Source organism: Equus asinus, unplaced genomic scaffold (genome assembly GCF_041296235.1).
Source record: "Equus asinus isolate D_3611 breed Donkey unplaced genomic scaffold, EquAss-T2T_v2 contig_803, whole genome shotgun sequence".
Taxonomy (NCBI): Eukaryota; Metazoa; Chordata; class Mammalia; order Perissodactyla; family Equidae; genus Equus; species Equus asinus.
In genome coordinates this window covers 3,170,470-3,189,742 of record NW_027225520.1, presented here as the reverse complement: position 1 = coordinate 3,189,742, position 19,273 = coordinate 3,170,470, and the positions used below count along the sequence as shown (strand labels likewise).

Here is a 19,273-nt window from a genome sequence, read left to right as displayed (position 1 = left end):
TTGTCTTGTTTTGAACAGATTAAAGAACTTCAGTTATGGAACTTCTGGAGAGGGAGGCTTGAAGTTTGGATGCAAGCTATTGCTCTAAGTGGTAATTAAAATTTTTGTTGATTAACTTTTTTCTTGCCTGAAAGATTAATACATGCATATGATAAAAAATTTAAGTAGTACAAGAAGAAGCACAGTGAAAAGTAAATATTCCCACATCTGATCCCTGAGTGCCAGTTTGTCTCGCCAAAGGCAACTGTGCCATTTCCTAGAGTGTTACCCTCAAATTAATCTGTAGATATGGACCTATATGTATCTTTTTCTGTATTGCATATCTTTTTATATAAATAGGTACCTGCTATACAGGCTGTAGTATACTTTGCTTAAAATATGATCTTTACATAAATATCTTCATTCAATTCAAGAAGGTAAAGTGAATTTCTGAGGCATGTTAATTGCACATACTTGCATGTTGGTGTTCTCATTATTTTTTCCCCCAAACTGTATTCATTTCTGCTAAAGCTGCAGAGGGCACCGTGGTCCTTCCAGAGGGAGGCATGGCCTCACATAGTGTTTGGCAGTTCTTGATTATGGTGCAAATTTTAGGGGTCAGAGAGCTCCTGGTATTACAAATATACATGAATTTGAAATACTTACCTGTGCTCACTTACTTTATGAATTTCATATAAAATTAATTGCAATGTATATTTATATCATTCCATCCCCTTCAACAGGAGTAATTTTTGTTTAATAGATAAACAGTGTTTAATTTCAAAAGCACAAGTCTTTAATCTTGCAACAATTATCTGCAATGATTACACACATAGTGTCCCTTTCCTTTTAGTCATGGTTACACAGGAGTTCAGTGGCAGATGGAAACTGTACTGGCTTGGGTCAGTCCAACTCCACCATTTATAAGCTATGCCACACTAGAAAATCATTTATCTTGTAATTCACCATTGTCCCATCCACAAAATGAGAAAATTGTATGAGAATATTTCTAAGGTTCCTTTCAGCTTCAATAAGTCTATGACATCTTCATAAAAAAAGAAACTTGCTAAAATTGAGTATGGATGAGTGTCAAATAGAATACAGATGTATGAGAGGAAGGGAAAAGCAACCTAGGTTACAGAGAAAATCTAAGGTAGTCAGAGTGTTGCAGAGGCTGATGGCAGTCCACCAAAATCCACTCTCCTCTTTCCAACCAGAAAGCGAGACTACATTCCCAGCTTGTGTTTGACAAATAAAAATGGCAAGCAATAGGATATATTGGAGTATATGAGCAAGCCATTTGGTATAAACCTAATTCGGCCTGACCTTGTTTTTTCCAAAAGGGCCTGACTGTGGCTGTTGAGCACGCATTGCATATCTGCTTAGACATTTCCTGTGGCAAGAACAAAGGCCCTCGAGATAAAGGTGCAACTTCCCCCCACATTGGCATTTCCTTAGGGATAAGCATCTTTCCTTAGGCTAGGAACTGATTGCTGCACTCACCTTTGACCACCCAGCTCACCTGTGACCACTCAGCTGGAGACAACAGACTGCCACCCTGCTGCGTTCACTGAGACAGAAGACCTACCTGCTGTTTCCATCAATCGCTGTGCGGACAGAGCAGTCTCGCGACTACGGTAAAAGGGACATTTCAATCCTATGTGAAACATCCTCTCTGGGGGTATATAACCACTCTGTGCACCCCACTTCTTTGGTGCCCTTTCTTCCTTTGGGAAGAAAGGCCCTGGGTTATAATCCTCAGATTTAAGCTCAGAATAAACTCACCCAAATTTTCATTTATAGATTGATTATGGATTATTTTCCTTGACAATGTCAACCACTTAACATATTTATTGGCATTTAATGTGTTTTCAGTCATTTGCTACTGTCAACAATGCTGTAACTGATAGCCTGATATACATGTCCTTGCACAGTCATTCAAATATATGTATACATTCTTAAAAGCAGAATTGCTCGCATAAAGGGTACATGCGCCTTCCAATTTTTGATATTGCCGAATTACCTTCCAAAATAGTTTTATTAAATCAATAGTGTTTTCTACTCCTAAACAACGAACAATTATTAGCAACTGCAGGTCATGTTTTTGGTGAGAGAAAGGAGATAATTCTTGATGCTTCTTAAATCAACTAAGAAAAGGACTGAAAGGAAATGAAATTGCCTAAAGAAAATGTTAATACTTTACTGGGATACATATTTAAAACAAAGGAAAACCAAGCACTATTTCTGGGAAAGAATTCAGAATCACTTTTCCACTTTCGCTAATAAAAGTTTGAGCTCATTACTAAGTGAGTTTTTCCACTCTTCAATAATTCTTTTCCTAAGTCAACCTTTTAGGAACTTACAGCCAATGGGAACAGGAGTTCAAACAAAAAGAAAGAGGAAAAACCTAAAACTCACAGTTTCTAAGGAGCACAAGATTCTTTTGTTTCTGGGCTGGGTAGTAACTTTCAACTCTTGTCGTTTTAAGGGTTTTAGATTAAAACAGGAAAAAGTATGACTGCTTAAAGGTGGTAATTCTCTTTTGATTGTGGAAAAAAATTTCTCTGCCGTGTTTTCCCACCGATTGCGAAGTCTTCAAGGATGGGCGACGGACGGCGTTCGTACCGGCTGCCCGCCCTCCAGAGGCTTCCAGCAGACGGCCGTCGTCTCCGCTGCCGCCAGGACAGCCGCCCTCCGCGCCCCGTGGCCGCCTCTGCTCCAGACGCTGGAAACGCGCCTCCCCCGCGGCGAGCGTCCGGGGACGCAGGGGACGACGCGTGACGCCACGGGGCCGCCGCCCAATCAGACGCGGCGTCGCGGAAATTTTGACCTTTAAGGCTGCGCCGGCGTCGAGCCGGCCGGCGCTCGGCGGGATGGAGGAGGAGGCGGCGGTGGCCGTGTGCGTGCGCCTGCGGCCGCTCAACAGCAGGTAGGCCGTCGGCAGCTCGGCCGCTCGCCCTTGGTGCGCGGTCCCGGCCCGGGCGAGAGACGGGTCGGCCGGGGCTTCTCTCGACGCTGCGCAGCCGGCTCCCTGCGCGCTGGCCGCTGGCCCGGCCGCCCGGTGTCCCGGGGCGCGAGGCCCAGGCTGCTCGCTGCGCCCAGGCTTCGCTCCGGCGGCGGCTGGCTCAGCGTTCAGGACGCTGCGAGCCTGATATTCGCCCATTTGGAATTCTTTCCTTTTGGTACAGTGTAGACACTACCGTCGTTGCCCCGTGGATCTTACATTCTAGAGGAGGAGACACAGAGGTCATGAACCCTATAGAGAGAGCAGGAAGGGCAAGAAATGATGTCTGTTTGCTTCTCTAGTCTCTGCCCCTCCCTCAGAATACTAACACATTTTTGCATTTGAGAAATATGTGTTAAATGTTACTGTGTTAAATAAAGGGGAATATCAAGACGAGGACTTCCCTCTTGTCTAGGAGCTCATTATCTAATGCGTTAGAAGACAGCTCCGGAACAAAACCATCACGACACTGTGACAGGTGCTGTGACGGGCAGGTGGGGAGTGTGCCGGAGGGGTCATTAGCCCCACAGCGAGATGACGGCGTGGGAGACGGGCAGGGCTGGTGTCAGGAAAGTCCTGACACTTTTCAGGGAGAAAGAATAGTTACGTTACTTGATGGAAACGGAAGTCGGGGTATTCCAGGCACAGAGGGATTAAATCTCTTCTCTTGGGGGAACCTTCAGATAGTTGATTTGTCTTGAGTTAGGGTGTATATAGGAAGTCAGAGGAAGCAAAGGTTGAAGAGAGAAATAAACATGATCGAAGTCTCACGTGCCGTGTGTTGAGGATTTCGGATGGTTTTGAAAGATGTTAAGCAAGAAGGATAATCGGAGTTGCGTTTGAATGTATCTTTTCAGCATACAGTGCTGGGTGGGGGAAGGGCGTGAAGACCTTCCCAGGGACGCTCCGGTGAGAGGGCAGGAGGTCAGGGAAGCCCCATTGAAGAGTGGTGACCCCTTAAAGGTGGACTTTCCACATTTCTCCCAATTATAGTATAGGTCATTACCATCCTTTAAAATATTCTTCAGAAGACGAAATCTTTTAAATTATCTTTCATATAACAGACTTCAAAACTAGTTATAAAATGCACTGTTTTTATTCTTTTAGAGAAGAAGCTCTTGGAGAAGATACGCAAGTTTACTGGAAAACTGACAATAATGCTATTTATCAAGTTGATGGAAGTAAATCCTTCAATTTTGGTAAGCTTATAATAGCATCAAAAGTAAACATATTATCCTTTTCCTTTTAAGAGTACAAAAGGCTTATCCAGAATACTGGATTTGACATTAAAGATAAGACTAAGCCGTCTGTAAACTGCTTCAGTGGAAGATTTGAAAAATTGCTCATCCATCCTTTATGATAAGTAAGATAATGAATTGATGTTTAAAACACAGTTACAGTCATAATGCCTTATGACTGAAACTAACATTTTTCCTCTTATTCATTAGTGTATTTGTGGCCTAAGACTCCGTAAGCCCAAAATATGTTGCTTAATGTCAAGTCATCTTTAAGATCTTTCAGTTAGGTATATTCTTTCCACAATTATTTTCAAGAAAACTCTTTAAAGAATAAATAGTGAAGATATTCCTTCTTGGCTAGAATACAGCGGGTACCTACTGCCCCTTTTGTGGAGCTTGTCATATGGTGGGAAGAAAGACTTTAGACTACTAATTACACTTATGATGACATGGCTTTGTGGGAGTTTCTAGCAGGGGATCTAACTAGCTTAGGTACCCGGCACCTGTAGGATGAGCGAGAGCTAGCTAGGGCAAAAGGACTTGGAGGCCCTCAAGGTTGGCCAGGCTGATTTGTGTATTGATTTAGCACATTCTGTATAGTGCTGACCATGTGCCGGACACTGTTCTAAGCACCTCATATATATTAACTCATTTAATCCTCCTAACAAGCCCATGTGATAGGTACCTTCCCATTTTAATGAGGAACTGAAACGCAAATCACACAGCCAGCAAATGGAGGAGTCAGATCTGTGTTCCAGCCACACTGCCATGCTGCCACGTAGGCACCACAAAGCACAGTAAGGTCCCCTCAACAACCTTAGGAGTGAGAGTGATTAGGTTGTTGACTTAGTGTTATGCTAGAAAGCCAATATCTAAGCCTTTAGAGTAAAGATGTATAGAATAGAAAATGATTCCTGGTAAAGGACTATTTGATAGTATCAACATAAATTTTTAAAAGGTAGAACAGTATGTTCCAGAGATGATAAAACCAAGAACAAGGGATACACAGGCATTCTGACTCAAGTGCTGCAGGTTCTCAGTAGCTGTGTATGCTCACAAGGGGTTTGGACTCACCTACCTGTCTGAAGCAGCTGGTATTAAGATTTGAATCATCCTGCCATCTCTCCTTGCCCTGAACTCCTGACCCCTGGCAGCATTCAGATGGCACTTTGGTTTCCCATAGGGTTCTACCTGCAAGTGCAGATGTTGGTCATGGTGCAAGCCGTGTGAGCACTGAATTTCTCAAGACAGTTGATACATTTCCCTCCTGACTGACAAATCCATTTCTTGGGGGCTTTCTAATGTGAGCCCATCACTGAGAGAGTGGTCCATTTTTGATGCACCAACAAAGGAGAGACCACATCCTGGACTGGTGGATTCATCATGGCAAGTGCTACCTAACCCCAGCCCTCAGCAGCCAGCCAACCAGCTGTTCTCTGTAACACTTCAGCTTGGCTCGGTGCTTTTCTTCCAATTGTCTGTGTTTCTTGGTTTAGTTTGAGCCAGGCCTTCTTGCTAGATATGTTATAAACACTAAAATTTCTCAAAGAATAGTAATAGTTTGCATTTCCTAAGTATTAACCATATGTTCACAGTAATTCTCTAAGGAAGATAATATATATTCACTTTACAGGTTAGGGAAGTGAGGCACAGAGACATCATCCACGTTGCCCGAGGTCACATAGCTTGTAAGTGACAGAACCAGGATTTGCAGGCAGTCTGATTCCAGATCCCCAGGTTCAGCCACTATGCCTCACTGCCTCTTGAAAGCACATAAGATAGCTGACTTGTGTTTTTTTGTGTGAGAACCAGCACATTTTACTTTATAGAGAAGTGTATTTTCAGAGGACCAATAAGTTGAAGAAAATATTGTGAGTTAAATATTTTATCATACCATATCCTGACAATTTTATTTCTTTGGGCAGCTACTAATTCAAAGTGAAAACACAGTTGATTTGTTTAGTTTAACTTGTGTGGTTTTTTTTTTAGATCGTGTCTTTGACAGTGATGAATCTACTAAAAATGTGTATGAGGAAATCGCAGTACCAATCATAGATTCTGCCATACAAGGCTACAATGGTTTGTATCCACTGCAGAAACGTTTTATTTAGTCTTGGGTGTGTGTTCAACAGTATTGATAGTTTTACATACTCTCGATGCTTTTTCAATCTTTGTGTGTGTGTGTTTTTGTGTCCCCAGGTACTGTATTTGCCTATGGGCAGACTGCTTCAGGAAAAACATATACCATGATGGGTTCAAAAGATTATTTGGGAGTAATACCCAGGGCAATTCATGACATTTTCCAAAAAATTAAGAAGGTAAATAGCCAAATTTCCGGTACATACGGGTAAAAGCAGTCACCTCTTGTCATGGTGGAAGGAAGCAGGTTTACAGTTCTCTTTCGATTATCCACGGGGAAGGAAGAAAGGCATAGCGTACATTTGCTTTCCCCACAGCCTTGCTTTAGAGCTTAGAGTCCTTTCATTCTTTCCCTTGAATCCTGAAGCAGTGCTGCTCCTGTCACAAAGCAGGCATTGAGGAACAAGAAATCTTAACCCTGCCTTTGAGGAGCTGTCCGTGATCGTTCAGGAGCAGGAGAGGGTAGATGTGGTGAGAAGACCAGGATAGGCAACCTAATCAGTTAAGGCGGGTTTTCAATTTGTTTTTTCCTTACTGTTTTAATGATTTTTAATGTTCTTATTTGAATTGAACATCTGTTTGTAGGGTTTTATTTTAAGCTTAGAGAGTTGGACTGGGCACCCTCTTCTTCGAATTTTATGATGCCATACTTTTCATTATTTCTGAAACAATGCTTTTATATTTCTTTTTTTTTTTTTAAAGATTTTATTTTTTCCTTTTTCTCCCCAAAGCCCCCCGGTACATAGTTGTGTATTCTTCGTTGTGGGTTCTTCTAGTTGTGGCATGTGGGATGCTGCCTCAGCGTGGTCTGATGAGCAGTGCCATGTCCGCGCCCAGGATTCGAACTAACGAAACACTGGGCCGCCTGCAGCGGAGCACGCGAACTTAACCACTCAGCCACGGGGCCAGCCCCAATGCTTTTATATTTTTGTGTTTACTTTTGTCAATATAGAACCATAGGATTTTTTTTGTTTGTTTTACAAAGATAACTTCTCAAAGAATATTTTAATGTTTATTATGAGCACATCAACATTCAGTATTAGGTTTTCATAACTGGGTGATCTCTGATGTTTTTACATATGTTTTCCCCTAGTTTCCTGATAGGGAATTTCTCTTACGTGTGTCCTACATGGAGATATACAATGAAACCATTACAGACTTACTCTGTGACACTCAAAAAATGAAGCCTTTGATAATTCGGGAAGACTTCAATGTGAGTAACAGTGGCTCAAACAATACAGTTACTTATTGGGATTATAGTTCATGAACATTAACCTTTACTTTCCATTATTTTTTAAAATGTCTCCTGTTTCTGTGATTTGTTTTTTGTTTTCTTTCTTAAATGTTTATGAGATCATCTTTTAAGTGATGTGTATCATTTTGAAATGTTGACAGTTGTAATATTTTTGTGTAAGGGCCTCAAAAGAACAAGATGGAAGTATCAGGTTAGAATTTGGTGTGCTTTGGTATAGGATATAAATTGTAAATATCATAGATTTACTTCTTATTTTTATACAGAGTAATATTCTCCATTTTCTACTTTTAACTTCTACAAATTAATTCTGTAATAGTTTGCACCTTCTCTTGAGATGCACACTTTTAAGTGACTTCTATTTCTCTACTCTTCCCATCATTAACCTTGTTTCAGAGGAATGTATATGTGGCTGATCTCACAGAAGAAGTTGTTTATACACCAGAAATGGCTTTGAAGTGGATCACAAAGGGAGAAAGTAAGACTTTATGCTGTATTTCCTCAAAACACTTGTAGAATAGTAAAAACTATTCACTTGAATGTATTTAGGCTTCAAATCACACTTTTCACTTTTAAGCTACAGTAAAAGTTAATGTTTTTCTTTGGATTTTAATATATGCCGCTGAAATATGACTCATTTTTACAGAGAACAGACACTATGGAATCACAAAGATGAATCAAAGGAGCAGTCGTTCTCATACCATTTTTAGGATGGTGGGTAATTCTCTCTCTACTTGGTCTTTCCAATTAAGAAGACACTAATTTTTCTACAAGTTGCCTTTTCTGTCTAGATTTTGGAAAGTAGAGAGAAAGGTGAACCCTCTAATTGTGAAGGATCTGTCAAGGTGTCCCATTTGGTGAGTATTGGTAAACCCTGCTAATGTACTCTATGGGCCAAAGCAAAATTTAATTCAGCTGCTGGATGTTTGGTTTCATAAGAACTGTTAACTAAATAGGGAAAAACATCTATAAATTGGTAGTTTATTCTTATCGGTAGCATGAGATAACTAGTTAAAATATAGGAAAAATTCGGGGGTCTTTCTTCCTGTTATGTTATGGCTGCCATCTCCTAAAATTTAGATGTAATGGTTGTAGGAGTTGAGGCCTTTCCTAACCAGTAACGAAAGAGGATTTGGGTTTTTTTTTCCAATCTACATTTAAAACTTAAAGTAATCTTGGAATTTGGTGATTTTTTTTTAACTTAGTCTCAGCCAGTAGAATTGAGACTTGTGAGATCAACAGAAACCTAGATGGGATGGTTAAAAAATAAATCACATATTCAAGTTCGTTCTTAAGTACAATAAAAAAATACGTTTTATATTATGAGCACAATGTTTTATGGTTTTTATTTTTTTTAATGAAAAAAAATTACATTTATTTAACCGATGGAAATGTTGCCACTGTTGACGATGTATTCAAAGTATGCATTCTGTAGATGGCACTCTCTTTGGTTTACAGCACAGGCCTTCCCATGCATCCTCCAAGTTGTGTTGGATCATATGCTGATTCACCCAGAGTTTCTTTTTGTTTTCAAATGGAGTGTTTCTTCCAATAAACTTTATTTTTCCCCCAAGGTAGTTTCTTTCTTTCTTTTTCTTTTTTCTTACTGTTCTGTTGGACATGCGTGTCAGTGAAAGCAAATTAAAATGAATTGAGGGGGTTTGCGGCATTCTACAGATCTGAAGAATTTATTGCAACAGGAGAAACCATTGTGGTCTTTCTTATCATTTAATTTTAACAGTCCGTAGATACTGGGACTTTTTGTTCCCCCTTAATTGCAATTTTTCTCCCAAATGGTGGGTTGAATTTATTTATTTATTTATTTATTTTTTATTGAGTTAATGATAGGTTACAATCTTGTGAAATTTCAGTTGTACATTACTGTTTGTCATTCGTGTTGTAGGTGCACCACTTCAGCCTTGTGCCCACCCCCCACCCCACCTTTCCCCTGGTGGCCACTAATCTGGTCTCTTTGTCTACATTTTTAAATTCCTCATGTGAGTGGAGTGAATCAGAGATTATCCTTCTCTAACTGGCTTATTTCACTTAACATAATTCCCTCAAGGTCCATCCATGTTGTTGCAAATGGGATGATTTTGTTCTGTTTTGCATCTGAGTAGTATTCCATTGTATATATATATACCACATCTTCTTTATCCATTCATCTGTTGATGGGCACTTAGGTTGCTTCCATATCTTGGCTATTGTAAATAATGCTGCAGTGAACATTGGGGTGCATAGGACTTTTGGAATTGCTGACTTCAAGCTCTTTGGATAGATATCCAGTAGTGGAATGGCTGGATCGTATGGTAGTTCTATTTTTAATTTTTTGAGGAATCTCCATACTGTTTTCCATAGTGGCTGCACTAGTTTGCATTCCCACCAGCAGTGTATGAGGGTTCCATTCTCTCCACAACCTCTCCAACATTTGTTAATATTAGATTTAGATATTTTTGTCATTCTAATGGGTGTAAGGTGATATCTTAGTGTAGTTTTGATTTGCATTTCCCTGATGATCAGTGATGATGAGCATCTTTTCATGTGCCTATTGGCCATCCGTATATCTTCTTTGGAGAAATGTCTGTTCATGTCTCCAGCCCATTTTTTGATCGGGTTGTTTGATTTTTTGTTGTTGAGTTGTGAGAGTTCTTTATATATTATGGATATTAAGCCTTTGTCAGGTATATGACTTGCAAATATTTTTTCCCAGTTAGTGGGTTGTTTTTTTGTTTCAATCCTGTTTTCATTTGCCTTGAAGAAGCTCTTTAGTCTAATGAAGTCCCATTTGTTTATTCTTTCTATTGTTTCCCTTCTCTGAGTAGACATGGTGTCCGAAAAGATCCTTTTAATACTGATGTCAAAGAGCGTACTGCCTACGTTTTCTTCCAGAAGCCTTCTGGTTTCAGGTGTCACCTTTAGGTCTTTGATCCATTTTGAGTTTATTTTGGTGAATGGTGAAAAAGAATGGTCAATTTTCATTCTTTTACATATGGCTTTCCAGTTTTCCCAGCACCATTTGTTGAAAAGACTTTCTTTTCTCCATTGTATGCACTCTGCTCCTTTGTCGAAGATAAGCTGTCCATAGGTGTATGGTTTTATTTCTGGGCTTTCAATTCTGTTCCATTGATCTGTGCACCTGTTTTTGTACCAGTACCATGCTGTTTTGATTACTGTAGCTTTGTGGTAAGTTTTGAAGTCAGGGATTGTAATGCCTCCCGTTTTGTTCTTTTTTCTCAGGATTGCTTGAGCAATTTGGGGTCTTTTGTTGCCCCATATAAATTTTAGGATTCTTTGTTCTAATTCTGTAAAGAATGTCATTGGGATTCTGATTGGGATGGTGTTGAATCTGTAGATTGCTTTAGGTAGAACGGACATTCTAACGATGTTTATTCTTCCAATCCATGTACATGGAATGTCTTTCCATCTCCTTATGTCGTCATCCAATTCTCTCAAAAAGGCCTTGTAATTTTCATTATATAGGTCCTTCACTTCCTTAGTTAAATTTACCCTAAGGTATTTTATTCTTTTTGTTGCTTTTGTGAATGGTATTGTGTTCTTGAGTTCTTTTTCTGTTAGTTCGTTGTTAGAATATGGAAATGCTACTGATTTATGCAAATTGGTTTTATACCCTGCAACTTTGCTGTAGTTGTTGATTACTTCTAAGAGTTTTCCAATGGATTCTTTGGGGTTTTCTATATATAAGATCATGTCATCTGCAAACAGCGAGAGTTTCACTTCTTCCCTCCCTATTTGGATTCCTTTTATTCCTTTGTCTTGCCTGATTGCTCTGGCCAGGACTTCCAGTACTGTGTTAAATAAGTGTGTACAGTACTGTGTTAAATAAGTGATGATACATGTCTCGTCCTGTTTTCATGGGGATGGTGCTCAGTTTTTGCCCATTGAGTATGATGTTGGCTGTGGGTTTGTCATATATGGCCTTTATTATGTTGAGATAGTTCCCTTCTATGCCCATTTTGTTCAGAGTTTTTATCATAAATGGCTGTTGGATCTTGTCAAATGCCTTCTCTGCATCTATTGAGATGATCATGTGGTTTTTATTCCTCAGTTTGTTGATGTGGTGTATCACGTTGATTGATTTGCGGATGTTGAACCATCCCTGTGTCCCTGGTATGAATCCCACCTGATCATGATGTATGATCCTTTTGATGAATTGCTGAATTCGGGTTGCCAAAATTTTGTTTAGAATTTTTGCATCTATGTTCATCAGTGATATTGGCCTGCAGTTCTCTTTTTTCGTGGTGTCCTTGTCAGGCTTTGGTATCAGCGTGATATTGGCCTCATAGAATGTGTTAGGAAGTGTTCCATCCTCCCTAATTTTTTGGAATAGCTTGAAAAGGATAGGTATTAAATCCTCTCTGAAAGTTTGGTAGAATTCCCCAGGAAAGCCATCTGGTCCTGGGGTTTTATTCTTTGGGATGTTTTTGATTGCTGTTTCAATCTCTTGCCTTGTGATTGGTCTGTTCAAATTGTCTGCTTCTTCTTGAGTGAGCTTTGGGAGATTGTAGGAGTCTAAGAATTTATCCATTTCCTCTAGGTTATCCATTCTGTTAGCATAGAGTTTTTCATAGTATTCTCTTATAATCCGTTGTATTTCTGCAGAGTCTGTTGTTATTTCTCCTCTTTCATTTCTGCTTTTGTTTATTTGAGCTTTCTCCCGTTTTTTATTTGTAAGTCTGGCTAGGGGTTTGTCAATTTTATTTATCTTCTCAAAGAACCAACTCTTTGTTTCGTTGATCCTTTCTACTGCCTTTTTTGTTTCAATAGTATTTATTTCTGCTCTGATTTTTATTATTTCTCTCCTTCTGCTGACTTTGGGCTTTGTTTGTTCTTCTTTCTCTAGTTCAGTTAGGTGTAGTTTAAGATTGCTTATTTGGGATTTTTCTTGTTTGTTAAGATGTGCCTGTATTGCAGTGAATTTTCCTCTTAACACAGCTTTTGCTGTATCCCATATGAGTTTGTATGGCATGTTATCATTTTCATTTGTTTCTAGGTATTTTTTCTTCTTTAATTTCTTCAACGATCCATTGCTTGTTCAGTAGTGTATTGTTTAGGCTCCACATCTTTGTGCCTTTCTCAGCTTTTTTCTCCTAATTAATTTCTAGCCTTATAGCATTATGATCGGAGAAGATGCTTGTTATTATTTCAATTTTTTTTAAATTTGTAGAGGCTTGCCTTGTTTGGCAACATATGGTCTATCCTTGAGAATATTCCATTTGCACTTGAGAAGAATGTGTATTCTGCTGTTTTAGGATGAAGTGATCTATATATGTCTATTAAGCCCAATTGTTTTTTCATTTAGCTCCACTATTTCCTTGTTGATTTTCTGTCTGGATGATCTGTCCATTGATGTGAGTGGGGTGTTGAGGTCCCCTACTATTATTGTGTTGTTTTTAACATCTTCCTTTAGGTCTGTTAATAGTTGCTTTATGAATCTTGGTGCTCCTGTGTTGGGTGCATAGATATTTATAAGTGTTATTTCTTCTTCATGAAGTGTCCCTTTGATCATTATATATTGTCCCTCTGTGTCTCTCTTTACCTGTCTTATTTTGAAATCTGCTTTGTCTGATATAGGAATTGCAACACCTGGTTTTTTTTTGCTTGCTATTAGCTTGAAGTATTGTCCTCCACCCTTTCACTCTGAACCTGTGTTTGTCCTTGAGGCTGAGGTGTGTTTCCTGGAGGCAACAAATTGTTGGATCTTGTTCTTTAATTCATTTTGCCACTCTGTGTCTTTTTATTGGAGAGTTCAGTCCATTTACATTGAGAGTGATTATTGATTCATGTGGACTTAATGCTGTCAATCTGTTGCTCGTTATCTGGTTTTCCTGTGTTTGTCTTCCTGTGTGCTTTAGCCTACCCATTTAATACTGCACTTTCTTATGCTGGGTTTCTTAGCTTTTTCCTTATTTATGTTTTGTGGCTTTGTTGTGTTTTTTAGTTTAGTGTCTACCCTGAAGTTTGTATTTTGAATCTCGTGTATAATATAGTCTATTCTCTGGTGGTCTCTTACTTACTTGGCCTAGACTAATTTAGTCCCTTTGCTCTTCCCCTCCTAAATTATTATTTTCATTTCTTTTTTTTTTTAAGATTTTATTTTTTTCCTTTTTCTCCCCAAAGCCCCCCAGTACATAGTTGTATATTCTTCGTTGTGGGTCCTTCTAGTTGTGGCATGTGGGACGCTGCCTCAGCGTGATTTGATGAGCAGTGCCATGTCTGCGCCCAGAATTTGAACCAACAAAACACTGGGCCGCCTGCAGCAGAGCACGCGAACTTAACCACTTGGCCATAGGGCCAGCCCCGTTATTTTCATTTCTTATTCCAACTCGTGTTATGAGTTTGTAGTTAGAGTGATAAGATCCACTTTGCTTTGGTAGTTTCCTTACCTTTGTCCTAATGCTATAGGTGAATATTTGCTATCCTATTCTGGTTCTATTTATCTGTCTCCCTACTCTGTGGATTGTGTCCCCTTTCTCCCTTTTTTCTTTTTTCAGGTATGAGAGCCTTCTTGAGGATTTCTTGTAGTGGAGGACTTTTGGTTACAAATTCCCTTAACTTTTGTTTGTCTGGAAAAGATTTAATTTCTCCCTCACATCTGAAGGATATTCTTGCTGGATAGAGTATTCTTGGCTAAAGATTTTTATCTTTTAAAGTTTTGAATATGTCACTCCATTCTCTCCTAGCTTGTAAAGTTTCTGCAGAGAAATCTGCTGAAAGTCTGATAGGAGTTCCTTTGTAGGTTATTTACTTCTGTCTTGCTGCCCTGAGTATTCTTTCTTTGTCTTTCATTTTTGCCATTTGTACTACTATATGCCTTGCAGTAGGTCTTTTCACATTGACAAATCTAGGAGATCTGAAAGCTTCCTCTACACACATTTCTCCCTCAATCCCTAGATTTGGGTAGTTCTCTTCTATAATTTCATTAAGAACACTTTCTGCTCCATTTTCCTTTTCCACGTTCTTGGGAATTCCTATTATCCATAAATTCTTTCTTCTCATTGAATCCGCTATCTCTCAGAGATTTTCCTCATTTTTTTTAACTCTTAGTTCTCTTTCTTCCTCTGTCTGGAGCCATTCGGCCTGTATATCTTCAATTATGCTAATTTGCTCCTCTCTGGTGTCTACACAGGCATTCAGGGAGTCCGTATTCTGTTTTATCTGGTCCATTGTGTTTTTCATCTCTAGTTATTCTGTTTGATTCTTCTTTATAATTTCAATCTCTTTTGTGAAGTAACTCCAGAACTCGTTGGCTTGTTTCTCTATCTTTCTCTCTATCTCATTGGGTTTTTTGATTATAGCTGCTCTGAACTCATTTTCACTTAGTTTACCTATTTCTAAGTTCTCAGGACTTAATTCTGTGTTTTTATTGTTTTCCTTCTGGTCTGGAGCTTTTATAAATTGCTGGATGGTAGAGGAGCGGTTTTTTCACATGGTGGTAGAATTGAGTTGCAGTTACAGCCTGTTGCCACTATATGGGGGTTGAGAGCCACGTGTTTTGAGCTCTCCGCCTTCGGACAAGATGGCAGCACCCAGCATTGTTTGCCAGGGGGAGGGGCTGTTTTTCTGGCTCGCCGATCTGGATTTGGATCAGTTCTGTTTTCTGGTCTCCTGAGGCCCTGGGTTTATGGGGTCCCCACACACGGAAGCTTTCCCCCATCAGCGGGTTTCCACTATACCGGCGGCAGGAGTCCTGGGCAATCCCCCGGTCACGTGGCCCCTCCCCGACTCCTTCCCTCACCTGCGGCAGTGATCCCAGACTCTAGGGGAGGGAGCGAAGTTCTCTCCTACCCTGTTCCAGCTCCTCTGAGGCCAGCAGCAGGGTCTCTGTCCTCCGTCTTTTTGATACTCTAGGTCTCTGATCTCCTGGCATTAGGTTTATTAGCTGAAATTCAGTTTTTTTTCAGTCCTTTGTTGTAGTTTGGAGGGGAGCGAGTCCCAGGTCACCTCACCCCGCCATTTTGCTCCACCCACCCCGTCCATGAGCACAATGTTTTAGACTGTAAATCGCTTGAAGGGAAGAGTAATGTCTAATTCATCTTTATAGCCCCAACACATCGTATGTAGTTTATATTCAATACCTGTTTGTTGAATGAGTGAACATAAGCATTATGCAAACACTCCTTACCACATAAGTAAACCTCCCATTTCCTTCTTGCTGCGCTGTATCAATTCTCTCTGTTTTTGTGCTTCCTTCCTATTCCTTACCATTATTACTTTATTCTCTGTCTTCAGGACCTAAATTCTTTAGCTTGATGTGGGATATGATTTAAGATTATTCTGTTTGGGAGCTGGCCCCGTGGCCAAGAGGTTGAGTTCTCATGCTGCTTTGGAGGCCTGGGGTTTCGCCACTTTGGATCCTGGGTGCGGACCCAGCACTGCTCATCAGGCCACGCTGAGGTGGTGTCCCACATAGCACAGCCAGAAGGACCTACTACAACTAGAATATACAACTGTGTGCTGGGGGGCTTTGGGGAAAAGAAGAAGTGGGGGGGAAGATTGGTAACAGATGTTAGCTCAGATGCCAATCTTTAAAAAATAAAGATTATTTTATTTGAAAACTTCAGGGAAAAAACGAGTAAATCTATAATATGTTTATTCACTTTGAGATTTTGAAAAATCACTCAAGTATCTAATTCTAGTTCACCCCAGTTATTTTACTACACAGTATAATGTCTATTATAATAGCCTATTCTTTCTTCAGTTTAACAATAAAAAACCCCACAAAACCTAACTTCTGTTTTGTTTTCCAAACCTGGCCTGTGATATTTCACTGCAATTTTTAACTTTTCTCTTAATAATGTAGCTTTAATACTCTTGACATATTCAGTGATCCATTTGGTGACTTTTCTTGTGTTCTTTGATGTTCTATTATCTGGCGACCTTAGATATCATCAAGTCCAGCCCTCCAGCCTCCCGCTCACTCTAAGTATCTTCTTGGAAAGAAGTCTTCCCCAGAGTCATTTTCTGGCTCTTTGGAGGGAGTCTCTGAGTGTCTCCTGGCCTTTCTGGGAGAATAATATCCAGGTTCTCTTAGCTCTGCTCCGTCTCTGTTCCCTTCTGTGGCTTCTTTTCCCTACCTTTCTAACAAAAACTCAGGCGTGTTCTGTGGCCTTTCTTACTTCCCCGTTGCCCTCTGACATTTGGTTCACATTTGTCTTTTGATGACAGCCATATATTTATTTTGTCTAGAGCTCTGAGTTCTAATTCATATCTTCCTAAAGATTGTTATAATGGTGTGTCTCACTGATATCTCAAATTTTAGTGTGTCTAAAACCAAGTTATTTCTTCCTACCATGGTGAATATTCCTTTTTTCCAGTATTATCAGTGTTATCCTGGTCACCTAGGCTGGAAACCCAAGTCAGTTTCACCTCATCTTTTTCTGCCTTCTCTTTTGTCCCGTCATCCCCGTTTTTTATTGATGCTACCCTTTAGCATTCCATGGGTGTCATACTCAAGTCCTCATCTCTTGAATTACTGTATCATTCCCCTGGACCTGGCCCCCATGACCTGGTTTTGCTTCTTCAGTCTGTTATGCAGATTTCTGATGTCACTAAGCTTGTGTCGTGTCACTTCCTTGGACAAGATCTGGCCACTCTTAACCAGTCTAACTTGACGTCCTTCTGCTCCATGTGCACTCCTCTCTTAAGGATAGGTTGGGCCACTTGGTATCTTTGAACACTAATGCTTATTCCCATCTTTATACCTAAGTTCATGCTGCCTTCACCACCACTTCACCCCTTTATTATGTATCTAGGCCATCTGTGGTAGATACTACACAGGAAAGGTGAGACTTCTTTGAATGTTTTAAAGAAAGAAGTATCTGAGACAGGACTCCAAAGCAGAAGTGTGTAATCACCTGCTCATCACTGGAGGTCTCCACAGAGACAAATAATTTAAATCTTTGACTTTCTTTTAATGCATTAAGAATATTTGCGGAGGCTTTACAGTGTTCTGAGCCCAGGACTGGGCTCTGAGATTAAAAGAGTAAAGAAGACATCCCTCCATACTTACTGTCTCCATGGCAACCTCCCTAGTCCAGGCCGCCTTGTCTCCATTCACATTCCTGCCCCAGCCTCCTAACTGGGCTCCTGGCTACGGTCTTGCCCCTCTCCAATCTGTTTGCCCCCCAGGGGCCCAGGTGACCCTTGAGGAAGTTCAGTCAAGCATGTCACTCTTGTCAAAGCCGTCCAATGGCTTCCCATTGCATCCCAAAAACCCGCTTCTGTACCCTATCTTGTCCCATCTCTCCTTCACCAACTCTGCCACACTGCCCTTTCCATTTCTTGAACACACCAAGCTCATTTCTGCTTTGTGACTGGTGTGCTGGTTGTTCTTTAATCTGGAGTATGGTTCCCTTGGTCTTTGCAGGGCTGGCTCCCTCTTCTCCGTCCTTCCAGATCTTAGCTGAATTGGGGGACTTCCCCTGCCATCCTGCCCAAAGAGCCTGTCCTGTCCTTTCCTCTTCCCACTTCTAACACTCTGTTTAAATTGTCTGTATTACGCTTAACATGCTATGTTTCTTATTTGTTTGTCTTTTTCTCTCCTCTCACTAACTTCCTCCTCCCCGAGTCCCACCCTGTGCAGAACATAAGCTGAGAGCAGGGTCCTCATTTGCCTGTTGCGCTGCCATATCCCTAGCACCTAACGTGCTGCCTGCAGCACGACAGGCAGTCAGTTCTTTCCAACAATATTTGTGAAATGGAAGAGAGGCCCATGGTTTTAAAGATGCTACAGTGTGGTCAGAGACGCAAATAACTAGCTCAACACAGTAAGTGCTATAATAACCAGTCATATCTATAAAGACCTCTGGGTACACCGTTGAAAGGTCAATTCATTCACGGTATAGGGAAGGAAGGATCAAGTTGACAAAGCTACACTGGGAAGGTGGCAGTTGCCTTTGGTCGTGAAGGAAGAGTAGGGGCAGACTAGAACATCAGAATCAGCGAAACACAGGGAATGGCAAAGGGTAGCTGTGCATGGTGTGGAGGGCATAGTCCGTAGTTCAGCCAGAGTTAAGAGTAACTGATGGACAGAAATGAGGCTAGAGCAACACAAGTGCCGGATTATAAAGAATCGTATTCACCATGGTAAGATTTCGAACTTTGTGTAGGAAAGTGAACCTATTCTGGCAGCATTATGGAGGAGGTATTATAAAGAAGGAACAAGATGTTGAGCTCAGTTTGACTCAGACAAGGGAAGGCTTAAATAGTGAGGTGAGAAACAAGGAAACAGATGGGGTGTTCAGATAAACCATGGGTTAAAAATGTTCTTCCAGTACTTTGGATTTTATTATTTCAAGTTACACTTCCTAAAGGTTTATTTTCATCTCCTGCAGAATTTGGTTGATCTTGCAGGCAGTGAAAGAGCTGCTCAAACAGGTGCTGAAGGTAATGAAAACTCATGAAATATTTTGGTCTGAAAGTCCTCCTGTTCTTTAACAGAGTAAAAGTGCCACCATGCATTTTAGAGACTAATAAAGTAATGATAATTTTGTGATAAAAGTCTTTAACAGAAAAAGCAGCTTCCTTATCTGGCTTATTATCTGCTTTGTGCTGCTGTAGCGTTAGTTAAAAAGATGAAACTCTGTCGTTGACAGGATTTATAGTTGGAAAGCTCCTGAGAGTCCCATGAACACCATAATC

The 19,273-nt window shown here is 40.4% G+C and overlaps 1 pseudogene; it reads left to right on the top strand.

Moving 5' to 3' along the window:
- The first annotated feature begins 2,793 nt into the window (after positions 1–2,793).
- The window catches only part of LOC139044384 (centromere-associated protein E-like), an 80,024-nt pseudogene continuing 63,544 nt past the window's right edge, over positions 2,794–19,273 (top strand).